General features: G+C 47.9%; 1 long non-coding RNA gene across 2 annotated transcripts; it reads right to left on the bottom strand.

Annotated features, from left to right (window-relative positions):
- Positions 1–6031: 6031 nt before the first annotated feature.
- On the bottom strand, positions 6032–10640 carry LOC121057561. 2 transcript variants are annotated; one of them, XR_005813843.1, is made up of 3 exons: positions 10402–10640; positions 9396–9492; positions 6032–8990 (listed from the first exon to the last, which is right to left on the bottom strand). It is a non-coding gene; the product is annotated as an uncharacterized LOC121057561 (long non-coding RNA). The 2 variants fall into 2 exon arrangements; XR_005813842.1 differs by lacking the exon at positions 10402–10640 and adding an exon at positions 9594–9722.
- Between the last annotated feature and the right edge of the window lie 262 nt (positions 10641–10902).

Here is a 10902-nt window from a genome sequence, read left to right as displayed (position 1 = left end):
ACGCCTCTTCTTCAGGATTGCTTCCCAGTGGGGTCAGATGCTCAGCTGGCACAGGGAGAGCTGCCCCCTCCTGGGTGGCACACTGTCCCCCCCTCTAACTTCAGATGGCCAGAGCTCAAGCACTTGGCATAAAACAATTGTCTCAATATCTTCTGTGGTCACTGGAGAACAATTGGCAAGTCCCAGGGCAAATTATTGCCATAGTACAGTGGGTGTCTAGGGAAGGAGGGATTGAATTACCACCTCATTAGGGCTATGTAAAATAGAAAGAACATGAAACTCGCCTGATTTGACTCAAAAACCTGATCTGCCCCTGGGGTAGGTTAGTAAAGCTCTTCTAAACCATGCCAACAGCACGTTTGGATTGATCAATAGCCCTGGCTCAGCTATCCTTGATATGAAGTAGTGCTCATCTACAGCAATTACCTAAAAGCCTGGGAAGGGGAGGAGATCAAGTAATTTAGCAAGGGGACAGGGCCTTTGCATTGATTAAAAATGTAATGGGATCTTTGTGAACGCTTCAGAGTTGCCCCTAAGGTACTTCATCAGCTCCAGGCTCCAGTTGCAGTGCTGCTGGGGCTTCGCCTCTATTCTCCAGGCCAGCAAATCAGACGTAGCCAGGGGGCCTCTTTTAGGTGTTCACTGGGAGGGGGTTTGTCTCTACAGCCCCATTTCAACAAGTGGGGATCAGGGAAAATGAGAGAGAGAGAGGTACCAGAGATTAGAGAGCGTGGGGGTAGGAAGAGGGGCAGGGCCAGCGTGTTTAAATCGATGGAACAATCAGTTGGAGGCTAAAGCAATTTTGAGATTAGGCCTCCTTTATGGAAAGCAGCGATCTCTTGCTGATGAAAAAGCCATCCCAGCCTATTGTTGTAATCTTACCTCTGCCCAGACAGCTTCCATGTGTCTCCTGGCTGACCCACTTCCTTCGTCTCCCCTGCTTGTTTCCTTCAAGTGCAGTTTTAGCTCCAAACCACATAAACACCTTGTTTAAATTGCTTTAATCTCCGAGTGCTCTTTCTATTGATTTGAAACAGTTAAGCTGTCACTCAGCCCTTTCTCTTCACACTGTAGACCAGGGAGGAAGATTAAAATAACAAACAAACAAGAGGCGGGTGGGCAGGGAAGTTGGTCTGAATTTTGCAATGGATGCTGACTCTTAGGAGCTTGGAAACAGGTGGAAACGAAGTCCTTCCAGATGCTGAACTCTGCAGAAAGGCTTCACTCAGCATGGAGGGCAGTGTGTGATGCTCTGCAACACCCCACTCCTCCAGCTCCTCCGGCTCCTCTGTCCAGGCACTCACACTGCTCAGGTAGGACCATGGCGTCTCTTCATGCCAAGTGCCGTGACAACCTTAGTATTATGAAGTTTGCAGTCAGCGATGTTAAGGCAGCCAAAAATAATAATAAAATAATATAAAAATATATATATAATATGTAAAAATAAAAATAAAATATAAAAAATATAATGAAAATATAACAATAATAATAAAATATAATAATAAAAGAGGTGAAGAGAGACACAGAGAGGAAAAGTAGTTTTTCCTAGGGCAAGTGACCATGCTTGAGACCAAAATGAGACTGGTTCCCTACGAGGATCGAACACCCCATCAAAAGAACTCACTAAACACATTCAGGGTGATGTTTTTCAATGAGGTAATGAGGGAAGGAATGGGTCTGCACCCTTGCAGATACACATGGCATCCAAAGCCCAGCCTGCTTGCAGCTCTGCCCCCGAAGTCTGTGCAGAAACACCACTGAGGAAGGACTTCTGAGCTGGACCACTGAAACTGCGGATGCTCTTGCAGCCAGCACATACATCCCCTGGCACTGTCCCTTGCCTGGATGGCATCGCAGGCCATCTGCACTCAGGACAATCCTGATGGCAAGCTCCAAGCAGCAAGCTATTATTTCATCATTACAGCAAGGATAATGACAGGGCCAGAGAGGCTGATTGCTGCTGGAGGGGTGAACGGTCAAGGAACTAAGGAGGAGAATAAAGATGAGGCATGGCCCGTGTGGCTTTGCAAGAGGTGTGCAGCTGGCTCATCCTTGCTCTGGTCAGAATATTGATCACTACAATGAAGCTGAGGGTCTCCAGCTAGAGTCTTCGAAATGGAAATGCAGCGAAGTCCAGTCCAGTGCTAGTTACACACTCTGAAAAGCCATCAATTAATCACATTATGCAAAGCCAATATTAGACACAGCAGCACTCAGATGGGCTCAGTCTGCTTTGCATGGGCTGAAGAGAAGCCCTCTGGTGAGCCACTTGCTCCTTTCCCTGGTCTTTGCCCAAAATGACAACCCCAGGGGGAGAGGAGGGACCCAAGGGTGAGGAGCGGTGCTTGCAGCACCCAGGGCAGAGCTGCTGGTCCCGTGGCTGGAGCACCAGGATTCCTGGGAAGGGTTACAGAACAAAGAGGCTTGAAATTGATTGGGTCATTCATATGAATGTTTAATATAATAATAATAATAATAAAACTCTTTGAATTGGTTTCCTTGCCCTGAAGCAGTTCAGACAGCTGCTCGATTTCCATTTGGCCTCAAGATCTTTTTATTGATATGCTATAAAAATTTACATGCGGTGGAAAGGTTGCAGGAGAGCTTGCAGTCAGAGGGGCACACCTTTCTAGCTGCAGGGACAGAAGAGCTTTCATTTTCTTCTCCTGACTTTTGGGAGAAGGAGTGGGAATAGAGATTGGGGCAGAGGGGTCATGGAGGAACCAGCAGAGATAAAAAGAGAAAAGATCATCTTCTGCACGAAATGAAGTGACTGTACTCCAGACATCAGTCTCCTACGTTGCATTTCACTAGTCCACTCTCAAAAGGCGTAAGTGTTAGACAGAATAAGGTGAAGGTCCTGGGGAGAAATAGTAGGTGATCAGAGGAATAAAGATGGCATAATGAATTTAAATAAGGAGTAGATCTAGGGTTAGATGGACAACCGGCTTTTTATTTCTGGCTATACAAATGATTCCTTTTTACGCCATCACTAATATTCTTTGTTCAAATGGGAGAGAAAGGAAAGGAAGGCACGGAAGGGATTGATGTGATTTTTGGCATGATTTGCCCATTGAGTTGTGGTCAAGTTGCTTCTGCCTGGGGGAGCTTCAGAAAATCCTGACACCTCAGAGAAAACCTTCTGGGTGCCAGCAGAAGACAAATGTACGCAGGGAGCAATGTGACATAGAGGAGGAGGATTACACGTCAGCACTCCCTTTCTGATGACAGAGCAAAATGTCACTCCAGGAAAACGAGCAAATTTTCAGAAGGGAAAAGGGAGACTATGAAACGAGCATATTTTTTTATATATATATACACGCAAAACACACAGGCTGGATTGATTTCATGTGTTTAGAGGACTTCAGTCATATGAATAAAGATCAGTTTCCCCCACTCCCCTTTCCCATTTGTTAACAGCTGGCTGACAGCGATCAGCCACCACTGTGAGGGCCAGAGCACAGAGCAGAGCACCCAGGAGTGGTGTTGCTGAACGAAGACTACGAGAGCAGGACAAAAAGAGGGCTGGGGAGAGGTGTCAGCTAAAATAGGAAAGGACAGCAGCAAGGCCATAGCACAATGCCTTGATTTGTGGGCTTGTTCTTCTCGTTGGGGTGGGCTGATGTGACACCCACGCACCGAGCAACAGCTGGCAACATCTGGCACAGCTCCTCCCCTTCTTCTTCAGCTTTCAAACACTTGCTGTCCTCATCAGTTCTTCTTACTTCTCCACCCGTTCACTTCCTGACTGCTGCAGTCTGCATTTTTTTAATGAAGTCCCTTACTTAGGGGCCTCAAAGGGGGGGTGCACAGAAGTCAGGAAGAGGGGGGGAGTGGTGCCTTCCAGTCTTTCAGGTTAAAATTACAAACACACACATATGCATACACATCGAAAAAGCAAAGCAAGAAGGGAAATCAATAGCCCTGGTCAAAACTCATTTTCAAATCTGAATGAAGCTTGTGATTAGTAGAGCCTCACAGAAGCCACTGTTTCCAGACTTGATCTCATCCTTAAATGTCACCCTTGCAGCATCACAGAAAATTGGGGATGAACAGGACTTGCAGAGGTCACCTAATCCATCCCTTTGTCAAACAGCACCGCGTTCATGAGACTCACCAGTAGCAGGAAATGCCAGCTCCCTTTCTGGCTCAGTGCTGTGTTTGGATTAGAAAAAATGCAACGGGCAGCACCTGCTTTCTTTCCTGAAGTTACCTCACCCCTGAAGATCAGAGTGCCCAAGGATCTCCAGCACGAGCAGGACTGATTGCATACTCCAACCCTCTTTATCGCTAGCTCTGCCTTTGGCTTCTTCCCCAGTGGGTTCAAGAGGGATGGGAAGAGTTGGGAGGGATGATCATGTACGAAGAGAAGTAAATTCACACAAATCCGACCTTGTCTCCAAAATTCTTCTTCTTCTTCTTCTTCTTCTTCTTCTTCTTCTTCTTCTCTTCTGTCTTTAATTGAGTGACACTTTACCACCACAGTCAATAAATAAGCGGAGATGGGGTGGGAGGGCAGAGGATCAGGCAGGGATAGACAGGGAGATGAGAGTGTGAGAGAGGGGAAATGAAGAAAATAAGCTCGGGCCACCTGAGCTGATTTCTGAAGGTGGACATAACTGGTGATTAACAAAGTCCGACTTAACTGCTATTATTCCCACCCTAGCCTGCGATGTAAATGTCAGCCTCCTGCAGCCAGGAGAGGACCACTAATGGCTGCAGCAAAGCGAGGAGGGGCGAGGAACTTCCAAATGAGCTTTACATTTTCTTAACCTGCAGCAAACGGAGGCTGCGAAAGGCCAGGGAAGGAACCCATCGGAGTGACTGAGAGGGCTATAAACGAAGAGCAAGACCTTGCTTAAACACTGCCATTTGTAATGGGCTGTCGAGCTGTGACAGAGGGTGAGCTGTGGGAGTTTGTATTGGGAGGGGGTGCCAAGAGGGTGGGTGGAGGAGCAGATGTGTTCACACTCCCTTTTGGCAAAGAGGATAATAACATTTGCCTTCTTTAAAGGGAATACTGATGAAGAGTTAGTAAGCCTGGGCTGCTTTCCATACACTTAGTTTTCTCTAAGGACTTTTCAAATGGGAGAGTTGGAGAAGGACCTGCAAACTCAAAAAAAAAAAAAAAAAAAAAGAAAAAAAAAAGTAGCTACACAGTAGGAATGATTCCATGATTCCCTTGCTTGCAAAACTTAGAATTCCAAAGGAATTTTCCATCTTCCTCAGAGCAAAAATGAAATTTCAAAATTTCAATGGCTGAAGAGCCCAAGAAACATGCTCCCTCAGATGAGTCAATATAATGGTAATTAGCACAGCCACCTAAGACATGAAAAACACAGACACAAGTCTTTGCCTCAGCCTCCTTCAGAGCAAGGCTGGTCTAAATCAGGGAGTCTGTACTCTCCTGGTGGCAGCCCCATGCATCTCAGCACCATGACTCAGTTTTGCATCTCCCTGCCTGTTAGGCTTCTCCCAGTTGGGAACTCATCTAACCTGGCTTATTTGCCCCAGAAAGAATTGATGTCAATCCTTGAGTATTTTCCTATTAAAACTCACTTCAGGGAAATGAGAGCATAACAAAAGGTCTGCGGTGTTGTCTCAGACCAAAGGATCCTTGACCATGGCCTTGGACAGCTGCAAAGCTTTAGAGAGGATGTAGGACCAGAACACATAAAGCATTGCCCTTTCCATTGGCAAGTTTCCAGAAGTTACATCTCTTACTAAATGCAGTCTATAACCCTAGAAGAATACTTGGATTTTAGGTGTACCTCAACTTACTAAGTCTCCAGGAAGACCAAAGCACTGGAACTTTCCTTGAACCTACGCAGCCACCACATTATTCTTGCTGCATGTAGGCGCATGCATGGTTTTGAAAAAGATGCTTATTACAGTTCAATGGAGAAGGATAGACCATATTTTATCACAGATCCACTTGCAAGGTTCATTATTGATTTTAAGGTACCTGTGCCAAGAGGCGACGATGGGCACCGTTTTTTAAAGAGAAGGAAGAAGATTAAATATACTCAATCCTTGTCACCTTAGCAAACATTTATCCATCTGGTTCTGTGCGATGAGAAGTCTCTATTCCAAAGAAGGAATTAAATTTTAATAGGACAGAAACTTGTTTGTAGGCTGTCACGGCCCAGGATTAGAACAGACTACAGCACTACAGGGAAACACCAGAGGCCGCTGATACAAGAAAAACAGAAGATGATAACTTTTGCTTCAAACGACTCAGAGTAGGGAAGGTGATGCAGGACAGGACTAATGTGGAGCTACCTAGCCGCTGACCACAGAGAAATTCCTGCTCAGAAAGGAGGCAGGGTAGCTCCCAGCATTGCCCTGGCTGTAGCCACTGCTCACAAATATGATGCCAAAGTCACAGTGAAGGCCAGCAAATCCCTGTAAGGACAGCAGGGTTCCTCCCTGGTGTGTGCTCACGGCCACGGGCTTCCCCAGCAGGAATCAGTCTGCAGGTCTGTGTTTGCAAGTAAACCTCTTCCCATCTTTCTGGATGGGCTTTGCTCCAGTTGGGGAATGCTTAATCCTTCTGGGCAATGCCGGCCAAGCTCAACGCTACTGCGAAGTTTAATCAACCTCTCAGTTGGGCTGGGAAAGCTACACTGCAAGTGGAAGTTTTGCTGGGCTCTTCAGGTCTTCTGGAGCAGCGTGAAGCAGGTGGTATAACGTGCCTTAATGAACTGCACCAGTGCAGGATGGTGGATGGCTGGGGCAACTGGCACCTTCTTGTGCTCGGTACCATGGAGCAGACACAGCAGAGGTTGGTGCTCCCCCCCGTCACCGCATACACGGAGGTTCTCTCCGTGCTCCAGCAAAGAACTCACTTTGCCTCCTGCCCTTTAGTGGCCTCCACAGCTTCTTACTTCCAGTCATTACCAGCCACGGTCTGGATTTAATGAGGCCAGAGTTCACTGGATGAAATAAATGCAGGTCCCCGAACCCTCTAAACCAAAGCTAATGAAAAATATATGCTCCCTCACTCCTGCTCTCATTTTCACATCCTGCAAATTATCTGTGCTAATGCACGCAACTCTCTGCTCCTCCGCGGCTTCAGATGCTGAACTTTGAGTCTTTGTCACATCAGCCAGCACCAAGTAATTCCGTACAGAAGTCTGACATTTCCAGTTGAAAAAAATAAATTGATTAAAATTCAACAGGCATGTAGTGTTCAGCTTTTAAAGGTCGGCAAATCTAAGGAACTATCAACTGTAAAATAATTCAGCATTTAGAGGGGAGGGGCAGCTGGGGGAGTCTTGGGAAGAAGGAGGGAGCAAAGAATGTTAGGATCATTTACTGCCTGTATTTCACTTGTCAAGAACATAATTACAGGCAATTTAATTATTGCACAGTGGAACGGGTCCATCCTTGTGAGCGTCATGGCCAGATCCTAATTTGTGGTGCAGTGCAGGCATGGGAAGGGATCTCTAACAGTGACTGGAGAGTTCTTGTGGGTGTGTGTCCACAAGGACCTTGGAGAATGAAGACAAGTGATGCTGTTTCTGGGCTGCTCCTTATGATGGAGACTGGGTCAGGCTCACCTGAAGAAGACTTTCTGCTACCCAGTGGAAGGAAGAAGGACCAGACTGGTGCAATCATGCCAGAAAACCCCTGCTGAGGCACCTGCTTTCACGTGGGGATTAGGAATCTGTCCAGGCACAGGCCATACCTCTAGCACACTGCTGCCTGGTCTTGCACATGTCCTGTGACTTCTCTGTTATGGGAGGTTCTGAATTTGGAGGATAAGATGGATGTGCACAGCCCCATGAGGGAACTGCAGAGACAAGTAATGATCCCAGAGGAAACCAGGTCAGGGTTTCAAGAGCTGCCACATCCATTTCACTTCAGTGGAGGTCTGCCCATATCCTGAAGTTCTTCAAATTCCACCACCTGGATTTTGATTTTTGAGGTTTATACTACCTGGTTTTAAGTAAGATCAGGTTAGACAAACAGGAAGCAAAGCCGCTTCGCACCAACCTTGATGGTCCACCAATACTCACACGAACAAGAAACCTGGACACAGACAGAAGTCTTCACTTGAGCCTCTTTAATTAGGTTCCAAGTTACTAATTAGGTCCCTCTCCCTTCCCTTGATAGCACTGTGCAGGTATAAATCATGTTATCTAAAGCATCACCTCTCCTCTTCCCTCTCCATTATAGAACTGTCCCAGTAAAGTATTGGTTCCTCACACCCTCCTGTGCGTGGACTTGAGAGTGGCTCTTTCCAGCCTGGAACACGTTTGGTTTCACTATGTTGAAGCTAAGAAATACATCCCATGGGAGACATCTGGGCCTTAGTGGCAGAAAGAGGCAGAGGACGGGTTGGAGCCCACTTCTGAGAGGGGTTTGAGGCAGTGGCCTGTGGGCAGAGGGCACTTGGCCTCCTACTGGCTTTCTGGTCGATACTTCAGCAGAAATGGTTTCCTTTCCCAAGGACATGCTCACAGCCTGTTGTACAATCCAACTGTGACCCCTACAGGTCTCTGGAAGGAGAATACTGATCCTCAGAGACAGGCAGAGGGAGAGAGAGTGAGCAAGGGATCTCCTTGGTCCTTGCCGCTCAGTGCCCTTGGATATCAGGGCACACTTGATATGCCTGTGATTTGTTATTCCTTGTAATATCAAATTCTCCCCTCGCTCACACAGTTGCCATGCCATTGATTTTAGTGGGAACAAGAGCACTGTGACTGAGGGGAAAAGCAGGGTGCATGAAGCTGGTGGTGAATTGAGCTCTCCAGACCAGAGAGCACCAGGAAGACTCAGCTCCGGGGAGCAGACCGACACATCAAAGGAGAGCAGGATGGCTCCTGCCGCAAGGTGGCTGTAGGAAGCTTCTCCAGGGGAAGTTGTGGCTGAATAACAGGCCAAATCAACCTTAAAAATTTATAATGAGGGGAAAGAGAAAGAGGAGGGCCAGGAGGCACACTGCTTTTTATCTGTTCCTCACCCACATGCTGCTGGGTGTCAGTCTGGAGGAGAAGCAAAGGACAGAGAATGCTGTGCCTTCTTCATTTAAAGCATTCCCAGCCTAGCCTTGCTAGCTCAGATTTATCCTTCAGCCTCTGCCTTGCCTTGTCTCTATAGGAATAGACTAAAGCACAACACTGTAAGCCCCTGCTAAGCTTTTGATCTCACTGGCACTTAGAAGAACTCTTCACCAGAAGAGTGCCCCTGCCCTTTTCACCCTGCCCAGGGAGTCCCTTTTGCAAGCTGTGGGACCCCAACATGCCCACACCATCTCCACCCGTTGTGTTAGCCCAGTAGAGGGAGTCAGCTCCTCCATCTCCCTATGAGACCTGGACCTCCTCCACTTGACTTCCCTTCTCCAGCACCACAAGCATACAGTCACAGTCTCCAGTGCACTACATTCTTACCCGGGTTCACAATGGATCGAGCCCACCACAACTATCAGCACACCATCAAGCTGCACGGTTGTCTTCCCATAGGGTTAAGAAGCTTCAGATCCTAACCCTGCTGGTAGGAAACATTATGGCCTGAAATATATGTCAGGGAAAGAAGGGGTTCCCCTGCAACCCCACATCCCATCAGTGCTGAGCTTTCAAAGCCTGGACCTGGGGAAGGTGGGCACCACGTCTGCCCGTTGAGCAGGGCTTGCTGACAGCAATGCCCAGGGCTTAGCCACAAACCAACAGCAGCCAGCCTAGCTGTTCTGCCTCCTTCCCCCTCCCACCGCTGCACAGCAGCCAAAAAGCACCATGTTGATTATTCAAGAGTGGACTCTTAACAGCTCTAATCAGCTGCTAATCCAATAACACACTCAGCTGAGCCGCACTCTCCACTCCCAGGTCCCGGCCGCCGAGAGAACATTTACAGCTGCGTGGCATCGATAATCACTGCCCAGCGGCCAGGAGGAAAGCTCTGCAAATAGACTCCCTGCTGGCTGCCGCCTCCTGCTCCTGAGCCAGGTGGACCTTTCCTCCCTGCCTTGCCCCTGGCCCCTCTCTGCCCCCCAGGAGAGCAGATTGCTGCACACCTAGCTGCTGGTGGGTGCCTGTCTTTTGCTTTGCAGGCAGCTGTGAGAGAGCCCAGCCCCTGGGATCCTCAGGAAAATAAGCTGTGTCTTCTCTTGAGCTACCCCCCCTGGCAAAAATGCTTTAAATGTAATAAATAAAAGAGGAAGCATCAAATCCATCATTTTGAGGGCATTTGAAATGCAAGATGCCAGGGACCAGCCGACACAGCCTCAGGCCCTTTCAGTTCTCCAACACTTCAGTGCAAGCTGTGAGCATTCAGCTCGGGTGGCCTGAAGGCAGCACGCAGGGGGAGAGAGGCAGTAAATGTAGAAACATCCCTTTGTCCACACTGGCCCAGCTTCCCATCTCCAAACTCTTCCCCAGGCAGGCAGAAAAATGTTCACACCTCCTTCTCACTGCCTTCTCAGCTTGATTCCTCAAATACAGGGGCTGGCAGTATCTCCTGGAATGTCCTCTCCCCTTGTCTCACATTGCAGTCTCCCACCTCACCAAACACCCCTAAGGGTCTGTGCTCAGCCCCTTTCTGCCCCGTTCGGGCTGTGCCTGGCCCTGCCTCCCTCTGCCTCATTAATCAATATCCCTCATTAGCCATATGATTACAGATGACTGCTTGTTTTCCTCCGGGTGCACCCTAGGAGGGAAAAAGTGTGGAGAGCTGTTTCTGGGCTTAAAAAGAGTCTTCCCATGATGAGATGAAGCCAATTTACCCTCACATTGAAATTAAAAGCTGCAGCTGTGTGTGTAGGGGCTTGTGTGGTCAGGGCATGCCACTTCATTTCCTGGTGGACTTACTAGAGTAAGTAAGAAAGGATGTGAAGAAAGCTGTATCCCTGCTGTAACTCTTCTTTGGGTTCATGAAGAAAACAAATAAAATGAAAAGCTGGAG

The sequence above is a fragment of the Cygnus olor genome, chromosome 19, assembly GCF_009769625.2.
Source record: "Cygnus olor isolate bCygOlo1 chromosome 19, bCygOlo1.pri.v2, whole genome shotgun sequence".
Classification (NCBI taxonomy): domain Eukaryota; kingdom Metazoa; phylum Chordata; class Aves; order Anseriformes; family Anatidae; genus Cygnus; species Cygnus olor.
The sequence above is the reverse complement of the archived record's forward strand: the minus strand, read 5'-3'. Positions and strand labels throughout refer to the sequence as shown.